This window comes from Passer domesticus, chromosome Z (genome assembly GCF_036417665.1).
Source record: "Passer domesticus isolate bPasDom1 chromosome Z, bPasDom1.hap1, whole genome shotgun sequence".
In the NCBI taxonomy this organism is placed as follows: Eukaryota; Metazoa; Chordata; class Aves; order Passeriformes; family Passeridae; genus Passer; species Passer domesticus.
The window spans coordinates 11,474,966-11,493,223 of record NC_087512.1 but is presented as its reverse complement, the minus strand read 5'-3'; the positions used below and the strand labels follow the sequence as shown (position 1 = coordinate 11,493,223).

At 39.9% G+C, this 18,258-nt stretch overlaps 1 protein-coding gene and 1 long non-coding RNA gene across 16 annotated transcripts in view; one reads left to right on the top strand and one right to left on the bottom strand.

The window, feature by feature from the left end:
• PRLR (prolactin receptor) overlaps positions 1–18,258 on the top strand; it is a 155,532-nt gene that overhangs the window by 77,163 nt on the left and 60,111 nt on the right. For 13 of the 15 annotated variants that reach the window (XM_064403800.1, XM_064403801.1, XM_064403799.1 and 10 more), the window contains one exon: positions 11,518–11,608. The gene's annotated coding sequence lies outside the window, so the exon portion shown is untranslated. Of the gene's footprint in view, positions 1–9,359; positions 9,379–10,110; positions 10,130–11,517; positions 11,609–18,258 lie in introns of those variants that run through there. The other 2 variants (XM_064403813.1, XM_064403812.1) reach the window with 2 other exon arrangements.
• Positions 2,453–8,041, bottom strand: LOC135290433 (uncharacterized). Its single transcript, XR_010353206.1, has 3 exons — positions 7,885–8,041; positions 6,778–6,931; positions 2,453–4,573 (listed from the first exon to the last, which is right to left on the bottom strand). It is a non-coding gene; the product is annotated as an uncharacterized LOC135290433 (long non-coding RNA).

Below are 18,258 nucleotides of genomic sequence, written 5' to 3'. Positions count from 1 at the left end.
TAGGTTGTGGTGAAATGAGAGGGACTTCAGCTTAGTGGAGAAGAAGAAGAGAAAAAAGTTATTTTTATATTATGATTCCTGTATGGTTTCTGATAAATAAAATCTTGCTTAGTAGAAATAAGACTAAGGTGCTGCTCTGAAACACAGATACACAACTGCACAAATGCAGGACTACGGTAACAAGAGTTCAGGAAGGTAGTTGGTATTGTGAGAGACTGGATTGCTGGCAGTGTTTAGTGTCTCAAACGATGAAGGTGCTGTAAGAGGCTGGACTGTTGGTGCTAACAGCTCAAACAATTGGCTAGTGATGCACAGAAGGGCGTGCATGCTTGGGGCTACAAGCTGGGTTCCCAGATAATGCAAGAGGCTGATAAAGGACAAATCCTGAGAGGGGCCACAAGTTCTTATCATGCGCCCTTAAACAATTACTCAGCTGTGAAAACTCCTCTTCAAAGTACCAAGACAGCCACATGTAGGCTGAAGGAGCTCGTCTTGGCTGATGGGCTGTTGTGGGCCATGATTGAGTCAACTGCAATGGCAAGAGACAGCTGTAACATTTTAGAAGATGCCGAAGACACACGAAATGTCCCGTGATCCAGTGTTACATCATCCAGGGGAGGTACGGGGGGCGTTTCCACATAGCCTTAGCATAATACAAAAGCCATGGACCTGGTCTTTTCTGGGTTCTTTCCCTCCACCACTTGATGGATACAGTCTGCAGCCATCTCCTATACAAGACTGCAACCACTGAGAAGACCAGGAGGAAAGGGCCAATGGAACATCGTTGGAACCTGTGGAGTGGTGATATTTTTTTTCTACTTGATCTGTTTCTCTCTTACTTTCTTTCTCCCCCTCCTCTTTTTTTGCCCCATTTTCTCTCTCTGTCTCCCTCACATTTACTGTTTAATAAATGCTGTACTGTTGACTTCAGAATATGGTCTCATTTGCACCTTAATGTGGGCAGAGGCTCCTCTCTAATAATTTTAATAATCAGATCTTAACAGGTATAAATGAGGGGTTTAACAGTTCAAAAGAAGAACAGGAGTCAATAACGTCATCCTGCTGTGCAAAAAGTAAATACCGTACCAGAATTTACAAATGGGAGTGTGGTTGAGAGAGTTGTGCGAAGTGTTTCTCTTACTCCCTTCAATATTTTCAAGGCCTCAACTAAAATATTTTGTATTTCAGAGGCATAGTGCTTTGAAAAAGGTAGATGGGGAGTCTGCAGCAGAACAGAAGATTTAGAGATCTGGAGAATATGAGAAAATTAATCTAGACTGCTACATTTAAATATTAAGAGAAGATATATTTAAAGTGTTCAAGGTAGTCTCTGAGTTCTGCAGAGAGGCAGAAGCAGTCTGTTGTTCTGTTGCTTTTAGGCTGCAAAAGAAGTACTTGGGTTAAATTGTAGCATGCAAGATACAGAATAGATATTGAGAATATTTCATTAATATAAATATTATAGCAGTAGTCTACATTGCCTAAGGAGGTTTCAGAATTCCCCTAATTGGGTAGGTTAAGCAAATCTGAGGAATTATATTGGCATCGTTGATCCCTCCTTGGTGCTCTTGGGGTCTAGATGACCTCCTGAAACCTCTTCTAGTCTAAATTACTAAGAAGTTTTTATGCATGAGATTGTTAGGTTTCACATTCTTTGAAAAGGGAAATATATCTTTGATGTTTGTACTGTACCCAGCAAAGCAATTAGCTCTAGAGACTCTGGTGGTAGAAACTGTACAGTAATAATGATATCTACGTAGTATGTTATGTGGAAATAGAACTGTAAAAGTGTGATTTCCTGTGCTGTCTCTGATGTGGTGGGTTGACCTTGGCTGGCTGCCAGGTGCCCACCTAAGCCATGCTGTCACTCCCCTTCTCAGCTGGGTAGCAGCAGAGTGAAAATAACAGCAGGCTCATGGGTCAAGATAAAAACAGGGAGAGAATCATTCATCAGCTAGCATCATGGGCAGTTCAGGTAAATTAATTTATTGTTCAATAGCATGAGAGTAGAAAAATGAGAATAATAATGAGAAAACAAATCTAAAAGAAAAAAATTCACTATTTCATTCTGCTTCTTAGGCTCAACTCTACTCTTTATTTCTCTGTCTTCCTGCAAGTGAGACAGAGAAACAAAGGGTGGAGGTTGTGGTCACCTCATCACACATTTTCTCTACTGCTCCTTCTTTGTTTCTCCCATGGGAGACAGTCCTCCTTGAGCTTCCCTAATGTGAGTACTTCCCATGAGTTGCAGTTCTCCACAAACTGCTCCAGTCGGGCTCTCCTCCCCAGGGTGCAGTCCCTCAGGAACATGCTGCTCCACTGTGGGTCCCTTGTGGGGTCACAGCTCCTGCCAGGAGCCTGCTCCAGTGTGGGCTGCTCTGCTCTCTCCACAGGCCACAGGTCCTGGCAGGGCCTGCTCCAGCACAGGTTTCCGTGGGCTCACAGCCTCCTTCAGGCACATCCACCTGCTCTGGTGTGGGCTCCTCCAGGGCTGCAGGAGTAGCTGCCTCACCATTCACTGACCTCTGTACCTCCAGAGTTGTTGCTCTCACATGCTCTCATTCCTCTCTCTCACTGGAGGTGCTGCGCTTTTTGTTCCCTCTTCATAAATACATTTTCCCAGAGGTGCTGCTGCTATCACTGACCCTGGCACTCACCTGTGGTCAGGAGTAGGCTCACGCTGGATCCATCTGGCATTGGCTCTGGACATGGGGAAAGTTCCTGGCAGCTGCTTACAGAGCACCCCCTGTAGCCACTCTGCTACCAAACCCTTGTCACACAAACCCAGTACAACCATATTTCAGAATTACCTGGCATCATTCAAATTGTCTTGGCTTGTCTGAACTTTGTTGGAAGCTATAGCAGTGACTGGTATGGGTAAAAATCTATTTTTGTGTGTTTCTTTTTGTTTTCTTAGCACATTATCTGAGCTACGAATCAACCATGATGTCCTCTAGTTTATGATTTTAATATGTTCTTGTCACTGTAATCATAAACAAAATTTAAGTCTAGAATGATTGTTACCTGTATGACATTTGTGGGGCATTTAGTGTATCCTTTCAGAGTGCTAAGAAAGGAGGTGCTCAGCTCAGCTGCTTAGTAGGGTGTATCCCATTGAATTCAAGAGAGTCATGATGTCCAATCTGTTACAAAATGTTTTCATTAAAATGAATTTTTGAGGCACTCTTTTAGACTCTGTTTAACTAGTAAGAATGTATTTACAGTATAATCTTTATGTGCCACTGCTACTGGTAACCATAGTCCAGAAGAAATTACAACAAGGATTTATGCTCAAGAACTGTAAAACAAAAACTTTGCAAACCAGAGCAGTTTAGAGCAGATAGCAGATGGAAGTGGGAAGCTATTTACAATACACAGTGATGTTACACAACAGTTTTTGGACGAAAATGTGGAAAAGAGTCTTTCATTAACTAAAACTGTAAAGGGAATTGGCTACATTACACAACACTAAAAACCAGTATATATTAGCCACTGTGGACAGTTATATTAATGCAGTAATACTGATTTAAATGCTCAAGTGAATTGATTCAGAACTAGCTGGTTTATATGTGAATGGCACTCATACTGACAGGTAACAGGTAGACAGGCCAGAAATATTTTGTGTTTCAGACACAAAAAATCTGAATATTATTTCACAGCAACAGTCTAACTCAGGGGTGAAGCTGATCAGTAAAGAGGTGCTTTTAAAACAGGTGGTGGTTCATGACACTTAGGTCTTTTGAACGCATCACCTGACCCCATAAAAAGCATGAAGGGGATAGTGCGGCTATTGAATTAGTGTGTTTAATATCTGGTTTGATAAACAAATTCTGAACTCAGTTACTAGTTATTTTCATTTTTTTAAAAAAGTATAGAGGCCTATTTAAATGATTTTATAATTCTTTTAAGGTTGAACTCTTTTCTTTTTAAAACAAACTTCCGTGATCCTTTGTCTTGGCCTTGTGGTTCTTAATATAATTTTTAACCAGAAATTTTAGCCAAAGTAATTGAGAAACTAGGGCGTTCATTCTCATGGATTTTAGGGATTCACCTCCAGGTCCTTTCTTTCTTTCAAATTTAACCTATATCTTTAATAATTTATATTTCAGTTGATTTCTCTTATCCACTAGAATAAAGGTACTATGATATCATTTTTTTCCAATTTGAAAGAAATATGAACAGCTATTCTGGAATCATTTCACTTCACATCACCAAGCAGTTAACAGGTGTTAATATCTAATATTAATGAAAATTAAATTGTTTCATTTCTTCTGTTAGTAGTTTCACTCTTCATAAATATGCTGTTAACAGTAGCAAGGACCCTGGCTGTCTAGTATTACAGATGAATATTTTTGCTGCTGTGCTGTGTTCAGCGTTTTGCTCTCTGGCTCATTTAATGTGTAATAACTCTTCAAGGAGGAATAGGTTGAACAGGCTGGGTTGAGATACAGAAGTTGAGGCTTGTCTGTAATTCAGTGCTAATGGCATTGGATGGAGTTTGAGAGATGATTAGAGGATCCCTGAACTTTTAATCTAATCGTGCCTATTCTTGCTGGAGACTATGAGGCAGGTCCTGTAAAGAGAGATAAACAAAAATAAATAAAGAGAGATAAATATGTAATTAGCTGTGTCTGACTTCATTTCTGCAGTGCATTCTGTTACAGGCAAAGAGTAGTGTAAGGAGGAAAATTTATTTAATTTGGGAAGGACTGGTTGTTTTGCTGCTGTATTGTAGAAAATTAACTGTAATGGACTCTTTACATCTCAAGAAGAGCTGGATTCCTGTATAAGGTTGTTAGGTGTGAGATAAGCTAAAGATGGGGCCCAGAGATGCATTAAAGTCATAGTGTATTATTAAAGTAGGACAAGCATTGTTGTGAACATCTGAGAGGAACAGGGAAAGAAATTTTAAAAATATATTTTTTTAATCATGTTCAAGTGGGTTTGAGAAATTGTTGCAAAGGAAAGCAGTCCAGAAAGCCTGGGACATAGAAATGGACATGTCTCAGAGATTTTTATTCCTGATAAAAATTGGGTAGTCTTAAGTCTGAGGGATGGAACAACCAGAAGGGTTTTGGAAGATGGCTAATGAATAATGACGATTGTTTTCATTTTTCTTTTTGTGAACTGAAGGGACAGTACAAAAATATTTTGTCAGGGCAGTAGAGAATTGTTGAAGGCAAAACTTTGATGAAGCAACTTACTTAGATTGTTTTCAAAGAAGCAAGGTCAAGATACTCCAGAGGATCTCCCATTCAAGTATTCATATATGAAATAGAAAATTAACTAAAGCACCATCAGAACAAGATATGTTTTCTTATAAAAAAGTGGAGAGAACTATTTCAGCAAAGCCAGGAACTCTGTAGTTGAGGAAGAGATGACTTGCATTCAGGTTCTTGATCTGAATCAAGAAACAGAAGGTCTTGAGCCTGTATTTTCTAGAATCTAATATTATGCTGTTTGAATATTTGGAAAAATGTTCTTTCCTAAATGAAACAAACATGTCATGATCCTTGTTTTCCTTCTTCAAAGCTGAATCTATAAAAGAACAGTGAAAACGCTGCTTCAAGTTGCAGCCCTGCCAAAGAATCTCACTGCTCTATATCTGTTAACATGCAGAATCTATAACATCTATATCTGTCTCCCATGCAGAACTCAGATTTGAGTTCCATTCCACAGTCTCCCAAAATACAACTCTGAGTAGTCCAGTGCCAAAGTGTTGAAACATGGTCCTGCACAGTATACAGACTGACAGATCAGTGTACACCAAAATGCACCATTCACTGTCACAGAATCACAGAATCAATTAGGTTGGAAAAGACGTCTGAGATCATTGAGTCTGTAGCAGGACATCTTACCCCCACAACAAGAGCTTATCTCTTGCTTGTTAACTGGTCACATAACTCAAACAGGACAAGCTGTCTTGTAGTGGGGTATTCTGGCACCATGGGGTTAACAGTGATCTGGCATCTGCCAAATGCCAATAAACAGAGAGAGATCTGGAAGATAAGCTGGATTTCTGACTGACAGACACCTCACAAACTATAAAAGCTATGCCAAAACTTTCAAAAATCAGAAATATTCTACACATTTCCTGGAAATGTGTGGAGTTTCTCTTGAGAGCAGGGAGGCCTGCTTTGCAGTTACTCCACTGGAGGCTGAGTGAAGGAATCTGTGTACATTATTGGTCTTTTGGTGGTAAGTTACATTAATCAATACTATTCAATTCACCCCTAATCAATACTATTTCTAGTTATAATATAGGTGCCACCTTAATTTTGTGCAATTTTTATGTTATGCTGTAATCTATTAGTAGTTCTTTTTACTTTTATACTTTGCAGTAAGTAACTCTGATTGAGATCTTTTGTCTGATATCTGCAGTCTGTTTAATAAATAATTTATTTTGTAAATCGACCTAATTTACCATCCCTAGAACTTGCATGCCAGAGTCATTTCTTAAACTTAAGTGGTTGCCAGAAATCTGAAGGTAAAGCAGGGCTTGTCTGAAGCTCCCTCTCATCCTGTGACAAAGTCCAGCCTATGACCCAACACCACTGTGTCACCAGACCTTGGCACTGAGTACCATATTTGGTCTTTCCTTAAACACCTGCAAGGATGGTGGCACCACCATGTTCCTGGGCAGTCCATTCTAATATCTAATCACATTTTTGTAAATAATTTCTTTGTAACATTCATCCTAAACCTCATCTGGAACAGCTTTAGACTATGTCCTCTTGATCTGTCAGCACTTTCTTGGTTGAGGATGCCAACCCACACCTGGATTACACCCTCCTTTCAGGCAGCTTTAGAGAGCAATAAGGTCTCCCCTGGGCCTCCTCTTCTCCAGGCTGAACACCACCAGCTCCCACAGCTGGTTCTGATAGCTCCTTCTCCGGCTCCATCGCCCTTCTCCATTGCCACTGAGCGGATCCTGGAAGCAAAGGAATGGTGAACACCTGCTTGCTTTTTCCTGACTCATGTATAAAAATTAATTGACAAGTTCAGACTAGAATCCTGTACTGCTCCAGAAGGAGGAGGAAAGTAGCTCTTTTTCCTCCCTTTTCCTGTCCCTGCAGTGCAAGCTCAGATAAGCAGCTGTATTGGTGTTCATCATTGTGATGAAGAATTAAACCCCCAGCACTTGGAAGAGAGGTCACTGTAACCTACATTCTTTGTGTAAACAATGTCTGAGTTGAGGACTGTTGCCCTGTTGCTGGGGAGCTGCTGCCTTGGTTCTCACCGCTGGTAGTGGATAGTGCTCAACACAAACTTTCTATAAATTTTCACTTTCTATATATGAGAGTCCCAGCTTTATGTGGACTGTGCATCCAAAGGCAGGTAGTCCAGAGTGTATGGACTAGATTTGACAAATAGAAAATAATTTTTGCTGTGTCTGTAGGACTTTTTCCCCCTGGATAATTTTTTACACCTGACCTTAACATTTTCTTTTTCTGACTATGGGAAGACCAATAGCCGCAGCTTAAGAACCAACACCATGTTCCCAAATTTTTTTCTTCTTCAGCTTTGGTCTTGTTACCCCATTGCATGGGAATCCTTACTGCTACGTGAGAAAAGTTGCTCTTTAGTTGATTTTAATCCTCCCTGCAAAATCTCTCTCTGATTCCCTCAAATCACTTCTAAGTGGAGAAGTGTGTGGCTGTTCCCTGTGATTCAGGTAGCTGAGCCAAAGGTCAGCCAAGTTTAGAAGCTCTTTGACTTTGTGATGTACCCTTTTTACAACTCTTGCCTAGTAAGTCCATGGAAGTCTGGTTATGTCATCACAGTTGTACTAGGATTTACAGCATCAACTATTTTCATTTAAAGAGGCATTATTTCATTCAAGAGGGATTATTGTTGCAGGTAATAACCAATAGTCATGAGTACCTGAAAAGATGTCTTTACTGTATTTCCACTCTTGTTTTGCTTTTCAGCTCACTGTGGTCAAGAGACTGCTGCTTACTAGGTCCAACAGGTCACTTAACTATGGAGGGACAACCTTAATGGATATAAACAATCAGTTTTCTATTTGAGCAGGCATAATTTAATAGTACTTTCCTAGCAGGCAATGAAAAACTAGTTTTTCATTGGCTTTAACATTTTACCTTTTGGCTACATCCAGATAGCCAAACCAAAACTTCACAGGTATTATCCTTTGTGTTTGTTGAAACAAAGTGCTTTAAACAGATTGGATTTAAGTGTTATTGCAAAAGAGTTCAAACCATTTCCACTTCCTCCCTTGTTCTTTGACTGATATTCATCTCATCTGTTGAAGGACATAAAAAACCAACAAAAATAAATAGCTCTACGAAAAGGAAAGTGATTCGTTTTTGTTCCTTGAACTGATTCATTGACGATTTATGGGAGAACTGTAAATTATGCTAAGAAAAGTAGCAATACCTGGACTTAATTGGTCAGGACTGCTGAAATTAATCAAAGAGCTGTAGCGTATAAACTGACAACCGTTCAGCATCACTAGAAAAGACAAGAAGAAAATTAACCCGTACTACAAAATATTAACATTTCTTTCCCCCATGGGTTGTCATCTGTAATTTATGAGTAGGCAGAAGCTTATTGTAAAAATCACTGTCTGTAGAGAGAAGTTTTTTTTGAAAGTGGATGTCCATTAGCTGTGCTGAACCCCTAGAGGTCAGAGCTGGAGTCATTCTGCATGTTAAAATCCTGTGCCCTATTTTGGTTTATACCTCATACCATGCTTTAGGTGTTTTCCTCTCTTCTAATCCAAATAAGGAAAAAGTTAATATCATATTGTTTTATGAGAATAGCTTCAGACTGGTATAACTAGAATGATTGCTTCTCCTTTGCTCAAAATATCTGATCTCTTTCCTAACTAATAATCTCAATCCTGTTGTGCTGCCAGAATAAAATAACCACCTATATTATTTAATAAGCCTCTTGGATGTTGAGCAGTCAGTGTCCAATGACTGATGCCTGGCAGCTCATTAACTCCCCTATTAGCTGCCTCATGGGAAAAATTAAAAGAGATTAAATCAACAAATTAAGGAGTTTGTTGCCACTTATTCATTTCTGTATTTCAGCTGCATGATTTTAATGAGTTAGTTATTTACTTTTGCTTGCAATTCACATCCTCTTACTGTTGTCACTAGTGTGGGTTAAGCTGAAGCAAGAAACATGTTACTAAATCAGTGTCATGCTAAGGTTTGATAAAACATTGGTGGATTACAAGCTCCTTCTGGTCCGCTCGGTTCTGCTGCTTTCTCCCTGGGAAGCCTCCCATCTTTAGCTTGGTGGGAGGCTGTCTTTCGAAGCAGTGTGAGACCCAGGCCCAGGTACCCTGGCTGGCAGGCCGGGCTGCTGATCCAGCAGTGCAGTTCTGCTCAGCTGCCGAGCAGTGTAAAGGTTAGTCGTGGCTTTGGTGGAGCCCAAAGCCCCCTGAGCGTTTCCCAGTAAGGGTTAGTCCTGGCTTTGGTGAGGCCCAAAGCCCGCATGAGCATTTCCCGAGAGGGGTTGGTCCTGTCTTTGGTGGGGACCAAAGTCCTCAAGAGTGTTTCCTAGTAAAGCATGAGTGTTTCCCGAGAAGGGTTAGTCCTGGCTTTGATGGGGCCCAAAACGCTCATAAGTGTTTCCCAGTAAGGGTTAGTCCTGGCTTTGGTGCGGCCCAAAGCCAGCATGAGCGTTTCCCAGTAGCTGGGACACAAACACAATGCAGGGCAGCAGCCACAGGCCTGCCAAGCGAGCATTCCCTGTGGGGCAGATGACGTGTGTGCCCCTCTCCGCCTTTTGTTTCCCTGCTGCCTTGGTCCCCAGCTGTGCTGAAGGGATTTGCCTCAAGAAGTTGGTCGTGTTTTCTTGTTTTTTTCTTTTTTTTTTCTTTAGAGAATCTGTTAATGCAAACATTCTGGGACATTTTATGAAGCAGATACCTTACCCTGTACTGCATCAACTGAAATCAAGTGGCATGACTTGCACTGAAGCTCTCTTCCGTGTTGCCTAAAATAGAAGGCAGAGTTAAATATACGTAGACTGTGTTTCTCTGTGTTGATTTTACAGTCAAGCAGAGGCTATATCTTTGTGTAGCTAGTTGAAGAAAGCCACAGGCAAGGTGCATGATACAGCAAACCACTATGAAAGCAAAAGATGAAGATTGCAGGTACAGAGAAACTGCAGTTTGTTCAAAAGTCCAGTCAAAGCTGAAGATAGAGATCCCCTGGAGATGTTCCGAAATAATACTGATTTACAAGTGTGCTTTCTGCTAGAAAACTATTCATTTATATAATCTTAAATTTCTAAAGCTTAAAAATACACTGACACTTTTACAACTGACCAGAATTCAAAAATAAATTTGATGAGAAGAATGTATATTTAAACAACTGCATTGCTCTTTGGAGAAAAGATATATCATGATGAATCTTACAGGCTAGCTCTGAGGGCTGATCTTGTTCTATTTATAGAGAAAAATAAAATGAAAAAATAATTTTATCCTGAAGATTTTTAGGAGTTCTTAAAATTTTCCACTGGATATTTTTATGATAAATAACTGAGTCGCTTCTTAATTTAAGTATATTTAGGAGTTTTTTAGTAGAAAAAAATGGCTCTTCACAAGCTTTTAAGAGGGCTTAGCACTAGTAAAGTTTCATCTTGTCCATGTCCTTAAGTGGTTTCAAATATACATTGTTGTTTCTGTATTACATTCTCTAATCCTCTCAGCTCCCACAAAAATTGGACATGATCTAGCAGGCAGAAGCATTAGATGTAGGTGTAGTTCTTTTGAGTTCAGTATAAGAACACAGACAAGCCTTTTTTTTTTTTTTGGCAGAATCAGGCTTTGCTGCATCAGAATAGGTTAAAAGATCTAATGCAGAATAGCTGAAATTTAGATTGAAACAGTTGTTTCTTAGTTTGATTTTGTTAAACCATAACAAATCCAAGTTGGAAAAGAATACTAAAGCTCTTCTTAAGCTATAGGGGCCACTTTAAATCCCAAAGCGTTATCTATTTTAGCAGTTCTTGAAGTTTTGAGTTACATTAATGATGTTAAGTTCAGAAAAATACACACTAAATCTCCAAAGACTGTAAGGTTTCTTAGAGGTGTTCTCAAAAGATCTCTGGAGAGAGCAGTACTGACTGCATTTGCTTCTGCCTGGTTAAATGTTGAAGATGAAAGAGAAAACAAAATCACACAGGCCAAGAATTATCATGAAGGTAAATGAAGGTGGGAAGGAGGTAATCATATGTGGTAGTTTGGGTCACACCATGGCTTAGAGCTCTTTGTACATAAAGCCTGGTTAGGTAGAAACCAGTAGGTAGCAAGTGGTGAGTAACGAAAGTAATGTTTACAGAGAGGAGGCTATCACTGACTCAGAACTGCTGAGACAACGAGCAGCTTCCAGGATAGCAGCACCCTTTCAGTGCAGATGATGATTCTCCCCCAGATGAGTTATCAGGGATGATGACAAGGACTATCTGGTAGGCATCCATAGGGAGAAGCAGGGCACAGGCTGACCACTGACATGGCATATTCTTTGTGCTGATTTACAGGGGCAAAGCCACAACACTGCACTTCTTCCAGGAGATTTGGAGTCAAAGAAGGCTTCTGAAATCAGTGGAGACTGCCTGAGAACAGACTGTGGTAAAATCAGTTACTTCTGTCCTTTCTCTGGATAAAACAGATTATCTTGAGTTACTTGATTAAGTGCATGAAATGTATTAGCCTCAAATATGCAAATGGTACTGCATGTTCTGATTTTTTCCTTTTGTCCTTCAACTCCATGACTGCCAATAACTTGGGATTTGCTTACATAATAAGAATTAGGGTATATGGAGCTGATGGATAGAGCCCTACTGTGAGTACCCCATCAGAAGCTTAAGCTGTGGGCTAACTGCTGCTGACATAAAATTAATATTAACCTAGAGTTACAAAATATTTCTGTATCGTGCTATTACCAAAAATTTATGTAATCTTAGAACTGAGTTTTAAATGCAGCATTATCCCAAGAAAATTATTTTCCAGTGTTTGAAGTTAAACTGTGAGGCAGGTACGTTATTTAATTATTGGAATAAACAACCTAGGCGTTAATATGTGTCCACTCTCTTTTGTGTTTAATGAAAAGAAGCACGGAGTTTAAAGGAAATACTTCAGTAGAAACTCATGCAAAAGCACTTCAGACTTTGTTAAGAAGCAGATTTAGGATCACATCCACTTAAAAATTATTTGCAACTAAATTTTATTCAATGTAGTAAAGCTCCCTGTGGCTTTGAACTGCGTGTGTTATTTTGCTGTTTTATTGTTTGGTCTTTTTTCTATCACTATAAACACAGTACTAAATCTATGTATGCAGGCAATTTCTTTTTAAGTATTTTCCTCAGGTTTCTGTAATGTAGTTCAACAAGCAAAGCCTGAAAGGCCATCTGAAAACTTCGTATTTCTATATAAACTAGTATCACTAGAAAAAAACTATTTTTTTACAATAATCTGTTCTCAAAAAAGCAGTGTGTGTTTGCTTGCTATTTTCATTTTGATGTAAATATGTGTAACTTCGTGGGTTTTGTGAGAATTTTGTTCCTTAATCAAAAGAAACAAACCTGAGTATATAACTTGAGAAATCAGATATTTCGGTTTAGAAAAACAAAAACCACTAAACGTTTGCTTTTAAAATTGCAGAAGATTTTTGACAGAGCTGAATTGATAAACATCTGGACTAAAACCAGCTTTTGTAAGACAATACCAGATCTGAGAACCACAAAACCAAGTGTTTTAGCTACAGTGACAGAAATCCAGCCTGCTAATGCAAAATATACTGCCTACAGATCTTAGAACAGTGACGCAAATTGCTAACACACAGCAACACACTGAGTTGGGTTTCAGCATTGTTTTTCATTTTATAAATGCAGATTTCAATAGATGTTTGTGTTTTTCAAGGTTTTTGCACAAGAGTTCTTTCCACAGATGATTTGGTGAGCTCCCAGGTCACCTACTAATATTGGGTAATGGGGGATCTCCATCACATAATTATGTGGAAGGGGTATAAGAAAACACAGTATGTAGTGATAAAATCTGTTAACAGATATTACAAGATGACTGAATAATGTTGTGTATATAAAATCTATATTAAAGGAGATGTTGGAAGAAAATTATGCAGACAGCTTTGTACTGGCTAGACTGATTTAGAATATATGGGAAACTTCAGAACAGCTCTGAGCAGAATGAAATGTTGAAGCTATTTGAGCTAGATTGATTGATACCTGTCTATATTCAAGTGCTGTAAATCTTAGCCACCTTCAGTATAACACCTTTTTTTACAGATTGGAAACTACAAAATTGAGAAGTGGGATTTAGAAAATAATTTTTAGGATGGTACCTCAGTACATAATAACACTGGCAATGAAAGGAAAGCTCTTGTGTAGGAGAGGGTTAGCTCTGAAATTCCTGAGGATGAGTGTTGGATCTGAATCTTCAATACTTGTTTAAATCAATGACTGAGATTGGACTAATAACAAAAATTACTGTTTCAGCCAGCAGCTCATTAGTTGGAAACACAGACAAATTACTTTGACAAGCACAAGTCTAAGAGTGTTGGCCTGATGTAGCTGAATTACTTCCAGTGGAATTAGAGAAGTGTTAATGATGTTATTTGAAGTTCTAGTGAAGACATCAACGTAATTTGTGAAGTTCTACTTGTTCTCATTCAAGGAATATGGATTAAAATTCGATCAGGTGCAAAGAAAGTTTCTATTCGTACCATTCCATTAGCTTTTCTTAAACATTATCACAAAAATAATCATTTTAGCCTCACAAAAAAATACAAGAAGGAATAAAATCATAGAATGGTCCGTGTTGGAAAGGACCTTTTAAGATCACCAAACTCCAATTCTCTGTACCGTGGACAGGGAAATCAAAGCTCCATCCATCCAGTTGTCTGCCATCTGTGAAGTGGGTATTGCATCTCTCCATAACACGTTGTAGAGTGCAGAAACAATTCCAGTTGGAAGTTGTAACACTAAGGATAGAGAAGAAATGAAAATGTAATACTCTGATCGCAATCATAAACAAGCAGATGTAAAACACAGATTAAATTTTAGGAAGAAATTGGAAGACTATTCCTTAAAGCAATTAAAGATCAGATCACTTTCCAATAACAACAGAGTCAGACCCAAAGAAGTATCTACTTTAAAAATAATCTTGAGTAGCTAATTAAGAGGCTTATGCAGTATGATTATTCATAATGGCAGGTGATTTGGCTGATTCAGGTGGTTTGTCCAGCAACTGCTCCCAATTGTTGTCTCTGTGACAGTGAATCCATAGAGTAGTCTGTGGATGACAAATCACAGATATTACAGATCTGCCTTAACTCAAAAAAAATGATACCAGCTCTTTAGAATTGTGTGGTTTTACTTTACAGCTATTACTTTGGTTGCCTTCGCACATACTTTCATTGCAGGTCTAGGCAGTGGTCAGAGCTGATTCCTGTATGCAGGAGTATTAGATTTTCTCACTTTAGAGCCTTTGACATATCAGGAAAGAATATGAAAGGGTGAGCTATGGCTTTTTGAAGCTAGGGTGCTGCCTGTTGTGGGAAGAAAATCCTTTATGGCAGCTGTGTTGCCCTCAAGCACTGCCTGCTGCTACAGTGGCTGGGCAACACCTGCAGGACAGGTCTGGCCAGTGTTCCTGATGCTTCCTTGACTGCATTTACCGACGTGTGCAAGTGAGGGGTAAGTCCTTGGGATAAAAAGTGAGGAAAGGGGAAAGGCACACGGGTATAATCACACCTTTCAAATGTCTCCTCATAGTTACCATCACCCATGTTAGTGATAAGTGTTATTGAGTTTCTAAAGCCCTCTTTTGTCAGCGTCTTGCTCAGGTCAGTACAGGTTACCACACTGATAAGTGGGGAAATTGCCTTGAACTTCCACTTTCCTTTTTATGTGCTGTTGCTTTTCTTCCATGTGTTAACCTCTGCTAAATGTTTTGGGAGCTTTGCTTAGAGAATGCGCCTAACTGCCAAAATAAATAGAAGGTTATGAAGAAGAAATGTTATATATGTTTCTATAGCCCAGATCTGTACAAGCTTTTCACGTTTCGTTTCTTACCCCATTTTTTTAAATAACAATCCTGACTATGTCCAAAACTGTGGTAATTTGCAGTGTGCACTCCGTGGGGAGTAATGATTACATAAACAATTCAGGGGTTTACACACTTACCCCTCTTGGATCCCTTGTGTAGTAGTCTTTTCCAATAAAGAAAACTCTGTAAGCATTAATCATCCAACATAGCAATATCCTATAGTTTAGTGGGACAGGTAGCTTGCCTGGCTTCTGCAGAGTGCCGTTTGACATTTTTTTGGCATATGCAAGTTCAGGAAGGGTTAGGTTGGGTGACTTTCCCCACAGCAGCCCTCAGAATGCTGTATTGATAGCTGGAAAGGTGCTGGTACCACAGCAGTGTTTTAGCTACCACCAGGCAGCCTCGCACAGCATCGAGGCTGCATCTCCAACATCCCCCCTCCACGGGACAGTACTCTGGGCACAGCAAAGAGCTTGGGAGGGGACACAGACAGCTGAACCAAGCTAACCAAGGAGATATTCTATATCATATTGTCTGCTTGGAAGTAAAACTAAGGCAAAGGAGAAGAGGAGGGAACAGTAATTGTTGGGTTGTTTATTTTCCAGAGTAACCTCTATGCATAATGAGGGTCTGCTTCCTAGACTGTAGCTGGAAATAACCTTCTGATGGGAAATAGAGAATTAATCTGTTTGTTTTCCCTTGCTTCTCTGTGTAGACTTCTCTTTCGCTTTACTGAACTACCAAAGCTAGTGGCTTATTTAAGTAGGCAGCCTGGTGAGAACAAATACGTTTATGTATTCTAGTCAAGAAGCTGAGCTACTTTTTCTGTATTCTCTGCTGTCTCCATTCGTAAACTGTGAGAGAAACACACAGTTTGAATTTACAGTGATCAGTCATATAACTGGCTGAGTTTGACGCTGTGACTGAGTGCAGCTAGCAAATGCTTCTGTAAAAGTGGAGGTCCTATTCACCCATTCCTCCCTCCACTTCTTTATTCCTACCTACTTGTGAGCACTACCACTTTTGCACCTTCTTTGGTGCTCGCTGTACCACTTTTCAAGCTGATTTAACTTGTTAGCCTGATAGAAGGCCTTTGCCAAGGTAGTTTGTCAATGTGGATCTCAGCTGGCACATGGAGAAGTGGGAATGGATGTCCAGGAGCAAGGCATGTGAGGGAAATGAAACCTTCCACTTAATAACATACGTATCATATAATAAGTAATATGATAACATAAAAGCATTGATCCACTCTTCCACACAGTCTCAAACACAAAATATGCTGCCCAGCAAGGAACTAGATGGATACAAAAGTTTGTCATGGTGCCAGAGATATGTATGTTCATAATTTGTGCCAGGGCACAGCCCACAGTGCCCAAATAAGCCTAGTGACAGTAACCAGGTTCAGCCATGAGTCCAGACAGATGAACAATCCGTAGAAATGAGGCATGTCAGGGATTAATCCAAGAGCTCTGGCTGAAGGGTCAGGATCCAGACTAGTGGGGGCAGCTGGCCCAGCACAGGCTTGGCTGCATCACAGCCCAGGTGGGGTCAGAATGAGACCTCAGTTTCTAAGCCATTGCAGAGAGAAATGGGGGAGCCCACCCCTGGACACTTCTTGGCAGGTGTTTCTGGAAGGGCTGTTTTCAAAGCTAGGCCCTTACACCATTACTGAAGCTGAGCCTGTGCTCAGGCACCCAACACTGCAGCTAGGGGGAAGGTAGAAGGGGAGTGCTCAGAAGTTTGGAAGCTTTCAAAGAACATGTATTACCTCAGAGCTAGAAATGCAGTGTAGTAAGAGAAGTTTTGATGGGTCAAGGGACAGAGTTTGCAGTACATTTTATCCTCCAGTAACTGATTTTTTCTATTCTTCATAATGTAGAGAAGCAAATAGTACAGTAACTCTAAACAATGTTTGCTTTCTACAGAAACAAAAAGATGGCGTCTTTGGAGAAAAACAGTCACCTGCAGTTGGATTTACCCACATCTTTTATGGTAGCTCCTTCCACACGCAGTTAACAGCACGCTCCCATAGCTGTGCATTCTCAGTAGGCAGCCTTGCTCTCTGCTTTGTATCAGTCAAGAATGGGAAAGCTGGACCATAGGATCCAGGATCTCCCTTTCACATATTCATTAACCATAAACAGACATTAGCCATAAACAGACACCACAGTATTTACGGGAGTTCATAAGGAGCTGTGGTTCTCTTTCAGATTCATAATGCCTTTAAAAAAACCCACATGTATAAAACAAAAGAAAACTGTTATGGCCCACCTCCACAAAGGAGAGTAACCCAGGTACTTGTTAATAATACATCCCTTGGGGCAGAGTGAATGATTGGTATTTGCAAATTTATACACGTAGTGTTTATTTTAGAACAATTTGGTTGCAAAAGCAAAAGTTGGGGTGTAGCCTTTTGGTTATTATTACCTATATGATAACATAAAAGCATAAAAATATCACTTAAGAAACCTATATGGAAAAGAAAGAAAAGGACAGGATAAGAGTAGAAGATCTCACTACTTGAAGGCCTCACAATGAGTCTTGGTTGTTAGAATTTCCATATCTCCTGGTCACAGCCTTGTCAAAGTGATGATTACAGACTGTATTTGTTGGGTGGTGGGAGTAATCTCAAGAAAAATCCACAGAACACAAAATCTACTGGGTTTATATCAGTTTAAGTTCAGGTGAGAATGCCCAAGTACCTCCTCTGGGGCGAGGAGTTTCACACTGAGTGATGTAATTTTGTGGATCATGGGGATATTCTGGGTGTTTTTGACACCTTCTAAGATGTTACAGTGCCTGTGATGTCAGCACAGTTGAGTCCATCATGGCACATCAGCGGAGATTAATACCTTCAGGCTGCAGTGTTGGGCATTTCCTGGCAAGAGAGTTATCACAGTGAATTCCCTTGAGTAAGGAAAAAGAGACAGGGCTGACCTCAGGGGTTTGCATTTCTGTGTCTCATTCAACACCCAGCTGTAGCCTGAGATGGGCTGTGCTGTCCTCTGCACCGTGTGGTTACTTTGCATATCAGCAGCCATCAGAATCCCAGTCTCTCTTCTGGACACATTCTTCTCCTCAGGCCTGAGCTGATTGGACAATAGTATACCCTCTTTATCTTATCTGAAGTCCAAATTCCAATTAATAGATGTATTTGGGGAAGGGTGGGCTTCAGTGGTCACAGATGAACAACTTCTTCTTTGCAGTCTGCAATA